This window comes from Thermobia domestica, chromosome 15 (genome assembly GCF_964235325.1).
Source record: "Thermobia domestica chromosome 15, izTheDome1.hap1.1, whole genome shotgun sequence".
NCBI lineage: Eukaryota > Metazoa > Arthropoda > Insecta > Zygentoma > Lepismatidae > Thermobia > Thermobia domestica.
The window spans coordinates 75,870,104-75,884,588 of NC_137468.1; the positions used below are offsets into that span (position 1 = coordinate 75,870,104).

At 36.7% G+C, this 14,485-nt stretch overlaps 1 protein-coding gene across 3 annotated transcripts in view; it reads right to left on the reverse strand.

The window, feature by feature from the left end:
- LOC145671096 (anoctamin-7-like) overlaps positions 1-14,485 on the reverse strand; it is a 1,175,643-nt gene that overhangs the window by 57,469 nt on the left and 1,103,689 nt on the right. The gene's annotated exons all lie outside the window — the stretch shown is intronic.

Consider the following 14,485-nt stretch of genomic DNA (forward strand, 5'->3'; position numbering starts at 1 on the left):
ATCTTCTGTGTTTGTAAATAAGTGGTATTAAGTAACGACGAGTAACAAAATGAACTAGCAGTTAAACCTTTTCTCTTTTCGTTCTCTGAGTGCTAACCTTCACTCAAAAGAGATTGCTAACTTTGACATTTGTCAAACAACCCACCGTTAATATTGGAGAAACAAATACTTCCAGTATGGGAGAAAACAAAATGTGCAATATCTCAAGTAGAAAAATTGCCATAGGCCTGTAACGCTTTTACACAGTGTTTTTCCTTGGACATTCGAACAAGGAGTTCAAGCAGTTTAAATTGCTTGTTTGAAGGACATACTACATGTCTACTTCGTGAAACTTCAAAAGCCAGTGTAACTAAGCCCATAAGGAACACTTCCCTTCACAGTGAAATGGTAATGCGGAAGGACATTGTGATGTTCATCTAGAACTATGTGCGTGACATCCTCGTCTGCAACAGAAACTGTGTTTCGACAGAACAGAGATATTATATCAGTTTAAATTTTATTTGTGTCTTTATCATCGTATTTATTTTAAATGATATCTAGTGTGAAATTATTCTCTCCTCTCTAAACTGTTTAGAGACCATAAACTCACTAAAAATGAGGAGATAAGAAAGTTTGTATATAAATTGTTTTTTTTTATTATCTGCAAAGGTCAGACAGACCTTTATCTCACATTTAATTCCCTCTCCTTTTGTTATTTTAAAATGCAACAGTGGTGTGAATATATATATATATATAATATATATATATCTAGGAAAAGTTTAAGTGTGTGTGGTAGTGCACTACAGAAGGAGTGAAAGTAACAAGTGTATTGAAGTGTAAGCTATTTATCACCGCTCTCATCCTTATGTCCTGTTCTGTGAGAATAAAACTACCATCTCTAACCAGAATTCTTGGTCTACTCAATTTGCTGCAGGGTGAGTACCTGATACTAATCAAATGTTTGTTTTCAGGAGTGTGATACAAGGAGGCATTTTCCCTTGCCATAAGTATGTCTGACCGACTCTCTGTATGGGGCTCAGAGAGTATAATTGCCCAAGAGAACCAATAAACAGTCATGAGTATAGTGGGTTAGAAAAACAGGCTGCTACCTGTTATTATTTTAAAGTAGATTTTTTTTTTATTTTTAAACCTTTTTGGTAATAAACAAACAACCCACTATAGTAGCTTTCGACCATGACTGTAGACCAGATAACCCTGAGATTTGTGGTTCGTAGTAACTAAAAATTTATTTATGCTCTACCGATTTACCCGTGGAAGTGACGCCTCTTGCAGGAGAACACTATCATCTCCAAGAGGGAATAGATTATGCAGATGTTGGTAATTTGCATTTCATGTAAATTTCATGTTCTAATTTGAATATTCCCAGTCACTCCACCTTATTTATTTTAATATATTTGTGTTGGTGTTGTAGTAACCTTAGTTTCGGCTCAGGCTACCTGCACCTCACACCTTACATTTTTTTGAACCTAATCTTTGTATTGAACAAACTTCCAATTAAACATTAAGATTTTGTTTAATTGATTCCAATATGTACTCTATGGAACATAAACAAGAACATTACGCAAAAGCAATTTTTCAAAAAATGAAAAATGATGTTTTCGAAACGTGGGCATGGAGAAAAAACGATAGAATTAGCTGGGTTGAACAGAAAACTAATGAGAAGGTCATAGAAATAGTAGCAGTACGAAAAAAAAGGATTTTTAGATATAATTAAAAGGAGGAAGAAGAACTGGTTGGGACAGTGGCTGAGGAGGAACTGTATTATGGGAGACGTGCTAGAGTTTATGGTGGAAGGAAAGAGAGAGAGAGAGAGAGAGAGACGAAGAAGACTAGTTGGAGGAAGATATTAAAACAGAAAATTGCTATGTCAAGACCAGTGGCGTATTTACGATTTTATTTCGGGAGGGGCTTTGCTAACTTTCGGGGGGGGCTTTGCCTGAAAATGTGAAAATTCTGCAAGATATTTCATATACTTTACTATAGTAAGTAAGATTTCGGGGGGGGCTTAAGCCCGGAAGCCCCCCCCTAAATACGCCACTGGTCGAGACAAAAAGACTAGCTGAGGACCACCGTACTTCGAAGCTTCTCACATCAGAAGTGACCTGCCAATAATGGAAGAACAGCTATGATAATGATGATGGTGATATGTTTAGCAATATTTGCCAAAAAAGGAGAGAAGAATTAAAATAATATTGATTATCATCTAAATAGGTTTAAAGAAATCTGCAATATTTCAAGTATGTTGCTGCTTTAATGGAAATAGTTCCTGCGCTTCGTTCTTACGCACTGATAAAAGTTGTTTTCAGTCCTGAAAGGTTTCTGTTTTTCATTTTTATTGCCACTTTATTCTTTGATTTTTGCATGTTTGTATAACCCATAGGGATACTCGCCACTTCCCATAACAATTTCGAAGTACGCATGAAATTTCCTTTTTGAGCTCGCCACTTGCGTTTTTTTTTCAGTGGCGTTTCGTCAGTAGAATGCCTGCCTGAGGCAAAGAAATTGAAGGGTGAAAAACACATCTTTCTTTTGTTATATTTATCCGAGGACGAGTCGACAAACTTGACCAGCTCGAAGGTTTAAGTTTACTCCAGATAACGCACCTGTAGACTAGTGTCTGATTTCCTGGTAAGTGATCCTCATTGTTTAAAAACGCAGGAATGCATCGTAATCCAGCAACAATGATACATTTCTTTGTATGTAACATGCTTTGATTAGAATGACATCTGTGTGGCTTGAAAACGAGTAATAACTACAGAAAACGCGAACAACCGATTCAGAAAACGACGTACTATAGCAATATGTTACAGGAGCAGCTCGATTCACACGGATTGCATAAACTACTGAGAACACATTCACTCCAGTGGCAGTTTTACTGACGCCAAGTAATTCAAGTGGAAGATGTAATGATTTTGCCACTTTTTTACATTCTATTAAAGAATTCAAGTAGTGCCGGTACTTGTGCAAGACTCTTGCGCAAGAGTCTTGGTCTTGTATGTATGGTCTTGGTCTTGGTCTTGATGTTGCACTCCTTGGTCTTGGTCTTTGTCTTGCATCGGGATGCCTGGTCTTGGTCTTGGTCTTGCATGCAAGACTCTTGCAAAAATTGCAAGACCAAGACACTTGCGCTCATCACTATTCCGGACAGACGGACAGAGAAGTTTTGATAAAAAAAACTATATTTAAAAAATAGCGACGTCAAGTCGTAAAGGGCACATCACATTCTCGGAGTGTAGGAAGAACGTTATGTAGAGTTGCCAACCGCATCAAGAATCTAAATACGAATTGAAAACTTCAAGATCGCTATACAAAGTACTTATTATATTCTTGTAGTAAACTCAGCCTTATCCATGGTCTATTTCAATTCGAACCAAAATGAATGACTGAAAACCTCAGAAAAAGAGATCACTCATATCTAGTCGAAATGAAACATTTCTTTTTACGAGAATTAGTGTGAGAAATTATTGTATTATCACACTATACCTGTGTGAAAACCCCAAGTAGGGACGAATTAATTCATTTTACATCTTTATTCTTCTCCGATTACAATCCCAAGTAATAAGTCTGGTTTGAAGAATACAACCGATTAACTAGTGTTGGTTGCTAGCGCGCACGCTCTTTGTGCACGGAGTTCTGGGTTCGATTCCCAGTAAAGAAGCCTTGAAATTTGAACGGATGACGGTGGTTCGGATACCATCATAAATTCTAGGTCCACGTTTCATATAGCTTGGACTTTCGCATGTTGGAAAGTGATGCGAAAGTCCATGATATCAATCAATAACAAAAAGTTTGAGTTATACTTGTTTACTAGCTGAATATGCCCATTCAGCATATTCGCATGCGGGCTGTATTTGGAAGTCAACGCCTGTGGGAGTAGAGTATCATCTAGAATGCAATTTTTTCTTCAAATCACTTCATAGGCCTAAGATACACAGGCCTAAGATATACATGAATCATTGGATTTAAAAAGCCTGTATTAAATAATATATAACACATACAATAATGAATGATACACAAAAATATACAGAGCTCCTTCGTGGCTAAGCGGACAGCGTACGCGCCTTTGGCGTGGGAGACCTGGGTTCCATTCCCGGCGGCAGCTCACGTGGTTCAGATTTCACGTTAATCAGTAAGTCCAAGTCTCATATAGCCTCGCTGATGAACGGAACATTACTCTCAAAATAAACTCAACAAAAAATATACAGAAACCGTCCAAGTTTCAAACATACTGTTACAAATGTTCGACGCGGTTTGCTTTCGCCACACGACACATATCTATGCATATCTATGCGGTAGTCTAATTGACCCCCACGCACGCTCGAACATATCCCTACTAATGATCGTAAATGCAGCTGTAATGCGATCCTGAAGGTCAACCAAAGTTGTTGGTAGTGGAGGCAGAAACACTGTATTTCATGCCCTCAAAGGAAAAAGCACGAACTGTTAGATCAGGAGATCTAAAAGGTCATGGGAAAGTAACTGTCATTTTTAGCATATTGCCCAATACAACAACCTGTGCTTTTACCTTTATACTGGCAGCAGGCGTACTTAAACTGTCGATACCAACTCATAATGCTTTGCTGACCTGGCGCTGCTGTTGCAAACTCTCTACGGAATGCACATTGTGCAGTGCTGTAAAAATAGAAAAACACTTCTCATATTCTAAAATACAGACTGCTTTCTGATACTTAGATGCTCTTTTGGAAACTAGGTTTGTGGTGCCATCTATCGCCTGAAGCCAAAATTTTCAATACGAGAAATTGAAATTGACATTTTTCACCATTAGCACAAAGGTATTGTATTAATATTTTTCGACATATTTCGCTTTAAAATCCGACGAATCATTTATAATAATAATATATAATGAAAAGTTAAATCGAAGGTCTTAATCCATGCTAGTCGTAACTACCCCTACATCCTCTTAACTTTTGCTCACAGCGTAAACTTTTTTTTTTTTTTTTAAGTTTAATGTCCCACAATTATGCTCCGAGGCTAAGGGAGATGGTAATGATGATAATCAACATTTGATTTTTAGGAGTAATTTTGGTAGCAAAAAGGGAGAAAAAAGGTGCTAAATACAAGGCGACAAAAGGCAAAGTGATATACCTCTTTGACGGTTATTCTTTTTTCTAATTGAAAACGAGTTAAAAGAAACTGCGTATATTTCTATAGTGTAATTCTGTATCCCTTTCTCTCTCTCTCTTGCTATACTTGCCATCAGCAGATACATTTTCGTAATTAAACTACCTACAGATTATTCCACTAGTTCGATTCCGACCTTTTCCACCTAATAAATCAATTTCACCGAAATGGAGCTTACAATTATATTCGCCCGAACCGTTTATATATCAGCGATTTTTAAAAAGATTTTCAATTTTGCTTATCAAATTCCTAATCAAATTTAAATAGTAGATGTATCGTATTTTCTGGAGTGTGGGAAGTTATTAGTTTATTTAACTGTTTCATATGGACATGAAACAATATAGAATTTTGTGTATCATAAAAAAAATAAGAAAAGGTGAGAAAAAACAATTAGAATTATACGTATTTTACAAAGAACAAAAATATGTTATTTTACAGATTGTTTAACTGATAGCTAGCCTTGAGCTTGAATATGTCAATATGGAGATTTTAGTAAGCACTGAAATGGAGAAAACGTTACGCAGTCCACGAAATAAACTTTCATTTTTGACAAAAAAAAAAAAAAAAAAAAAAAAAAAAAAAACTAAATATTTATTTTCTAACTCATATTCTGTTTTGTAATTAATCCTCTACAGGTTCAATTAGTTATTCTATTGTTTTTAGTACCATTTCAATGAAAAGCAAGTGAGTGTGGCAAACATTATACATAAGTCTGGTCCAATACTATAAATCAATTATCGACATGACCTCCTTACTAGAGCTTGAAATAACTATAAAGATCTAGAAAAATGCAAGAAGACACAACTGAAGTTTCGTGTTTTTTCTGGTTCCTATTTTCTGAAAACATTTGATCTTGCTTGTCGAAAGCAGATTCAGGCGCCTTATTTCCAGATGCATCATAGTGTCCAGACCTGTAGCTTATGTTTGACCTCAATTCTATGTCCAGTCTCCAGTAATACGATGTGTGGTCCATAGTGGGTTGATTTTGTTATTGAGAACCTAAAAGGACCTAACGGGAATATCAGGTTTTTCAATGATATTTACCATCATAGGTACCCGCGGCGGAGAACAAGGGGGAGGCAATTGCTCTCTGGATATTCGAAAGGGACACGGTTCTACGAAATACATGATAAAACATTAGACTGGCTTACTCGCCTACTACAGTGTTTAATATAATTAATGTAATTAATAAAAATATATAATGCGCATCAATATTAATAATTCTTTCACATGAAGTATCATGTGTAGTATATCAAAGTGTGTATGTCACTAGTATGTCGATCTTGTGCCTCCTGGAAAAATCCTGTAGTCGTTTCTATTTATCACTGAATTGTAACTACATGTGACATCGAAAGAAAGCCTTCTCTCTTGAAGGAAAGACAATGTTATTTGAAAAATAAGCCCAATTCGGTAATAATGGTCATGTATGCTCGCAGTTTGTGATACAACTTTGGGATCGTTTCAATCATTCAAACGAGAGAGTTGAGTTGATTTTGAATTTAACGTCCCGTTCAGCAGCGAGGCTATATGAGACGTGGACCTACTGATTAACGTGGAATACGAACCACATGAGCTCCCGCCGGGTATCGAACCCGGGTCTCCCACGCCAAAGGCGCGTACGCTAACCGCTTAGCCACGGAGGAGCTCATTCATTCAAAAGAGAGAGAGAGAGAGAGAGAGAGAGAGAGAGACCGGGTAAATGATACGCATATATTAGCCGTCACCACAGAAAAGAAAGAAGAATAAAGCAGTTAATACTTAACAAAATTGCAAACTTAAGTTGTTAAACTGTTACTATTTTGAGATAAAACGTCTTTTTAAGTGTTAAAACTTCCGGATATAGATACATTCTCAGAGAATATGGGTCAAATTTCATATTAATTCTGATTGGCAACTCTATAGGTCTGACAAATTCGACAACATTCGAAAAAAATTCTGAAGAATTACCTCAAGTATACTTTCCTTGTTTGTTCGCAAAACCTTCAGAGAAAAAAATTAAAAAAAAAAAAAAAAAAAAAACAAGCTGTCTGGTCTTGTCTAAATTCACAAACAGGAAGAGAACACACTCAATCCATGATTCTCAGCGAGTAATAAATAGGAAATTTGGAAGGATCAGGACCGTGGTTTCTTTGTGTCATACAGGGTTTCCAGAAGAATTTTCTTCGAAGTAGAGATGAATTGATTGGCAATATCATTTATTACTAATGGACTGTGTAGAAGGCCAATGTCCTTCTCCATCATCTGCATATCGAAATGCAGATGAGGGGCACATTAGCATATTGATATGTAAATATGATAATTTTGTGGTTTAATTATTTGCTTAACATTAGCACATTCTGTGCATATTTATTTGATATTATTAGTAATGAAGTGTGAAACACCTAGCATAGTACGTAAATATTAATACAATATTGTATTATATTGTATTTATTTCAGTGTGTTTATTTCATTTATAGTTATTATATAAGTGTATTAATGGGTTGCATAATATTACTTCGTTGTTGCATAATGCATAACTTACAGGGGATGATGGAAGATAATGATATAAAAAGCAGAGATGGAAGATTAATTAAATAAGGAAATGAGCAGATTCTATAAGAATCATACTTGATTTTTCTGAACGCTTGGAAGAGAGCTAGTGCTGAGAAAAGTTTTTTTTTTCTTTCCCGACTGACTGTCGCCTATACTACAGTATGGGAGGTCTCTCTCAACTCACCACGGAAAGAAATACCCAGAATAGAAACTAAATAAGTATCGTATACCCAGGAAGTAGCCTATAGACTTCCTTTGGTGAATTTACACTGAGTTTGATACAGTGTGTTGAAACACGGAGTTCGTATTGTTTAAAATGCCATAAAGTTTTTCACTTCTACATGCGAAATTTTAGGTTTCTATAGGTGTGATTTCCAATGTACTTAGCGTCAGCGTCTCTTCCTCCCCCCCTGTTCACCAAAAACCAGTAACCTGGCTAGCGAGCCTCTTGCTTGGTTCCCAACATGCAACACCAATTTGAAAATGTGTACTCTAATTTGACTTATTTTCTGTGTTTAATATTAATATTTACGTACTAAGCTATACTCGTTCTTGGAAAGACCGCATAAAATTCGGTTTATTTTTAACAACGTGTTTCCCTTATCGAACAAGACACTTAGATCTTGTATTTGTGAATACAAATAATTAACAAATATGTTTCCTTCAATCTCTCTCCAAGCAAGCATGGCTGCATTAGAAGCAGACACTTTGAACGACAGCCACAGAAATTGGGTGTACCGCTGCTTCTGAGAGAGATGACAGTTATTAAATTATATATATATGTATTCTTTGTATGTTTAACTTTATTTTAATGTACAATATCATATTTTTCTATATTTTATTTGTATGTAACTAGCGAAGGAAAACAAAAGTAGGCGGAAATCTATCATAGTTTCTGCTGTAAGCAATAACTTTCCGTGCTGGCCGTTACCGGAGAAGGGGCAGCACGTGTCAGCCAAGAAAGGTGAAGTTGGCTACGAATGGTGGCTGAAGAAGGGCATTGACACAGGAGACCACCCGCAATATTCGCCTCAAGGCAAGAACCTTTTGTCTAAGGGTGCTTGGAGAAGCGAGTGTCTTCGTTTCCTGTGTTTTGCCAGAAACATATACTCGTTTTCCTTGGAGAACGTGGTAGTTGAAGCTAGACTCGTGAAGTAACAAGAGATAGTTTTGCGGTGTGGTAGGAAGTCACCTAACTTCCCGTACAGAGTTCGATACCCAGGACACGGTGAGAACAATTGTTTCGGTTCCCCGGGATTTGTCCTGTGAACAACTGTATCGCGAGTGAGTTGTACATAAATTCTTCAAGATGATACTATAGTCCAGTGACAAACAGTGTATGACTTACACACATTTGTAGTTATACGTCAGTGGTACTCATTCTATTCAATGACAATGGAAGTTTAAATTTTGAAATCATTTTTTTATAATATTTCGTCCATTCTCTGAGTGCTAAGAACACTCAGTAGAGATCACATAATCTGAAATCTCATTCGCAACTCCCAGTGTTAATATGGGACAATCACCGTTTGCCAAATATGGGAGAAATATATATCCTAACATATCTCAAATAGAGATATAACACCGAGGCCAGTAACACTATTAAACTGTGCCTGCCCTTGGACATTTTTAGCACAAGGCTGCAAGTAATTAATTTTCTTGTTTTAATTTGGAGCTACTAAAACGTTCTTTCATTGAACACTTGAAATTCAGCATGCCATATCTCCTACCAGAACATTTTCGTGTAGTGGAATGAGCATCTAGAAGGACACTGTGTCATCAAATGGGAAATTTGCGTACATCAAGTGAAGTTTGAACAGTGTGTCAGCATATTAAAATCTTGCTTTATTTTTTTTATCATCACTCTGTGTTGTTAGTTCACAAATATAGTGAAATATGTTTCTTCGACAGTGAAATACATCTCTCCTCTAAAACTGTTAGAGACAAGAAACTCAAAATGATGACGAGATAAATTATGTTGTAAATATATCTACATATATTTTTTTTTATTAAAGGTCAGACAGACCTTTTCAGGTTTTCAGTTCATTCCACATTATTTCTCATTCAATTTTATTTTTTTTTATCAAGTGTATCAATACACAAGTAACGTGTTTATGTGATAGTGCACTACAAAGGTGATAAGGAATTAGTGTATAAAGTGTGATATCATCTCATCTACCATGTGTGAGATGATATCACACTTTATACACTAATTCCTTATCACCTTTGTAGTGCACTATCACATAAACACGTTACTTGTGTATTGATACACTTGAAAAAAAAAATAAAATTGAATGAGAAATAATGTGGAATGAACTGAAAACCTGAAAAGGTCTGTCTGACCTTTAATAAAAAAAAATATATGTAGATATATTTACAACATAATTTATCTCCTCATCATTTTGAGTTTCTTGTCTCTAACAGTTTTAGAGGAGAGATGTATTTCACTGTCGAAGAAACATATTTCACTATATTTGTGAACTAACAACACAGAGTGATGATAAAAAAAAATAAAGCAAGATTTTAATATGCTGACACACTGTTCAAACTTCACTTGATGTACGCAAATTTCCCATTTGATGACACAGTGTCCTTCTAGATGCTCATTCCACTACACGAAAATGTTCTGGTAGGAGATATGGCATGCTGAATTTCAAGTGTTCAATGAAAGAACGTTTTAGTAGCTCCAAATTAAAACAAGAAAATTAATTACTTGCAGCCTTGTGCTAAAAATGTCCAAGGGCAGGCACAGTTTAATAGTGTTACTGGCCTCGGTGTTATATCTCTATTTGAGATATGTTAGGATATATATTTCTCCCATATTTGGCAAACGGTGATTGTCCCATATTAACACTGGGAGTTGCGAATGAGATTTCAGATTATGTGATCTCTACTGAGTGTTCTTAGCACTCAGAGAATGGACGAAATATTATAAAAAAATGATTTCAAAATTTAAACTTCCATTGTCATTGAATAGAATGAGTACCACTGACGTATAACTACAAATGTGTGTAAGTCATACACTGTTTGTCACTGGACTATAGTATCATCTTGAAGAATTTATGTACAACTCACTCGCGATACAGTTGTTCACAGGACAAATCCCGGGGAACCGAAACAATTGTTCTCACCGTGTCCTGGGTATCGAACTCTGTACGGGAAGTTAGGTGACTTCCTACCACACCGCAAAACTATCTCTTGTTACTTCACGAGTCTAGCTTCAACTACCACGTTCTCCAAGGAAAACGAGTATATGTTTCTGGCAAAACACAGGAAACGAAGACACTCGCTTCTCCAAGCACCCTTAGACAAAAGGTTCTTGCCTTGAGGCGAATATTGCGGGTGGTCTCCTGTGTCAATGCCCTTCTTCAGCCACCATTCGTAGCCAACTTCACCTTTCTTGGCTGACACGTGCTGCCTCTTCTCCGGTAACGGCCAGCACGGAAAGTTATTGCTTACAGCAGAAACTATGATAGATTTCCGCCTACTTTTGTTTTCCTTCGCTAGTTACATACAAATAAAATATAGAAAAATATGATATTGTACATTAAAATAAAGTTAAACATACAAAGAATACATATATATATAATTTAATAACTGTCATCTCTCTCAGAAGCAGCGGTACACCCAATTTCTGTGGCTGTCGTTCAAAGTGTCTGCTTCTAATGCAGCCATGCTTACTTGGAGAGAGATTGAAGGAAACATATTTGTTAATTATTTGTATTCACAAATACAAGATCTAAGTGTCTTGTTCGATAAGGGAAACACGTTGTTAAAAATAAACCGAATTTTATGCGGTCTTTCCAAGAACGAGTATAGCTTAGTACGTAAATATTAATATTAAACACAGAAAATAAGTCAAATTAGAGTACACATTTTCAAATTGGTGTTGCATGTTGGGAACCAAGCAAGAGGCTCGCTAGCCAGGTTACTGGTTTTTGGTGAACAGGGGGGGAGGAAGAGACGCTGACGCTAAGTACATTGGAAATCACACCTATAGAAACCTAAAATTTCGCATGTAGAAGTGAAAAACTTTATGGCATTTTAAACAATACGAACTCCGTGTTTCAACACACTGTATCAAACTCAGTGTAAATTCACCAAAGGAAGTCTATAGGCTACTTCCTGGGTATACGATACTTATTTAGTTTCTATTCTGGGTATTTCTTTCCGTGGTGAGTTGAGAGAGACCTCCCATACTGTAGTATAGGCGACAGTCAGTCGGGAAAGAAAAAAAAAACTTTTCTCAGCACTAGCTCTCTTCCAAGCGTTCAGAAAAATCAAGTATGATTCTTATAGAATCTGCTCATTTCCTTATTTAATTAATCTTCCATCTCTGCTTTTTATATCATTATCTTCCATCATCCCCTGTAAGTTATGCATTATGCAACAACGAAGTAATATTATGCAACCCATTAATACACTTATATAATAACTATAAATGAAATAAACACACTGAAATAAATACAATATAATACAATATTGTATTAATATTTACGTACTATGCTAGGTGTTTCACACTTCATTACTAATAATATCAAATAAATATGCACAGAATGTGCTAATGTTAAGCAAATAATTAAACCACAAAATTATCATATTTACATATCAATATGCTAATGTGCCCCTCATCTGCATTTCGATATGCAGATGATGGAGAAGGACATTGGCCTTCTACATAAATTTCCCCCCTATGATTCTAGGTGCTGTACTTTCTAGTACAGGACGTAGATCATACGGAGGGCACATTTTCGTTCCTGAAATATTAGAATTACACAATACATCCAAGGTTAAAAAAAAACAATATTAAACACACAATAAACATAATAAATGCAAATCAATAATCAAAAGCTAAATAAGAGAATTCAGTGTTCCCTGAGTTACATGAACATAAATGACATAAGTTCCCAATACATACACTTACACTAATACACTGAAATATACACTAACACAAACACTATATACACTAGTTGTCACTTCCGGTTTCATGATGCTATCACTGTGTGAATGTTTCTTCTCTATCTTCTTCTTCTTCTTCTGTGTTAGTTGGGAACAACTGATGGAGAACTTCTGAGTTTTTCATGCTGGAGCATCTATTAGATTGTAGTTGACAGTGAAGGAACGCAGTTCCTTTATGTTCTGTGGTGTTCTATTATCCAACACCAGCTTCACTTTCTCCAGATCTCCATGGATACTGGATTGAGAAAGATGTAGTCCAAGTATGTGCAAAGATTTTCTGTCAAAATTTCACTTTTTCAGCCTGAGAGTTAGGCCGCCCGCAGTGAGTAAACCCAACACTCTGTCGAGGTGTACCAAATGGTCTTCGAAGCTCCTGTCGGCTAGAATTAAATCATCAACATAAGTGCCGCAGTACTCTCTAGCCTCTGATCCAATTAGCATATCTAATGCTCTTACGCAAGAAGCAAGGCTCTGTTTTGTCCCAAACGGAAGTTTTTGAAAAACATATGAAATGCCTTCATGTAGGAACCCAAGATATTTCTGGTCACTTTCTTTCACCTTAATCTGTAAAAACATCTCAGTTGCATCTACGCAACTGAACCAAGAGTTGTCGCAAATATCTTGGAGAACAGATAGGGGTGGCATAGGTCTGTCGGAGAGATCCCCTGAAATTTTGGCCAGAGCTCTTCCATCTATACAAACTCGAATGCGTCCATCGCTCTTCGGCGTCACTACCAGAGGGTTTATAAAAGCGGTAGGCATCTTCTTGATCACACCCCAGGCCTCCCAACGCGAAATTTCATTCGATACTAAATTCCTGAATTTCTTTGGGTAAGGATACAATTTAGTTTTTATGGGACGTTCGTCCGTTACTCCAACCTCGTGCTCGTAGTTAGTTATGCAACCTGGCTTGATATCAAAAAGCGCCTGGTGCTTTAAAAGAACAGCTTTCAAACTCTCTCTTTGGGAGGCTGAGAGATCTGAGTAGTTCGCGACAAAATCTTCTATATCTGAATGGGAGGCACGTGTGTTCACTTTAAGCCACTCTTCCGGTGGGAATACATGAACTGCCATTTCTTGGGCACTTGGGAATCTACCATCATCCAAGTTCGGGGCACGAGCAGCCTTTTCTCTGCAGGTCTTATGCTCATTCTGTGCACTAACCCGTATGGCCTTCCGTCCTTCATCTGACGGGGAAAAATTACACTCAAAATTATCTAACTCCTCAATGAAACTATATGGTTTCTCGCACTCACCATTCAATTCTAAACAACGAACTACTAGATCCTCAGTCTCGCAATCTACAGATCTAAATTTGACTTCTACATCATGAGGATGTTTGAGATGTAGAAGGCCAGTATCATAATCTAACACGGCACGAGATTCTGTAAAGAAGTTGGAACCTAAAATCAAAGATCTGTTCAGACCTGAAATAATGATGCCTAATGTATGAAATTCCTTCCCATGTATCTGAATGACTAACAGCGTCTGGCCTATGATCGTCGCTGATTTACTTCCGAAAGCAGACGTAACCCGTATATTCTTAGCACTCAAAAATGCGGGTGTGGGGTGGCTATTTGAGACGGAGTCCCAAATTTCTTTAGAAATAGCAGAGCAAGTCGCTCCTGTATCTAATAAAGAATTCACTTCCTTTCCAAACAAAAGTACATTAATCTCTGGTAGTGAGATGACGTTATTACTGGGTAGTTCTTCATTACTTGAATCAAATAAATTCTTAAAAATGCCATTGGCCTCTTCATATACAGCCCTATCTAAATCGATGTGTTCTCCTGTCCTACTTAACAAGGTTAACTTATTTTTGAACATGCCTTCACTGAAATGCTTCTTAGCT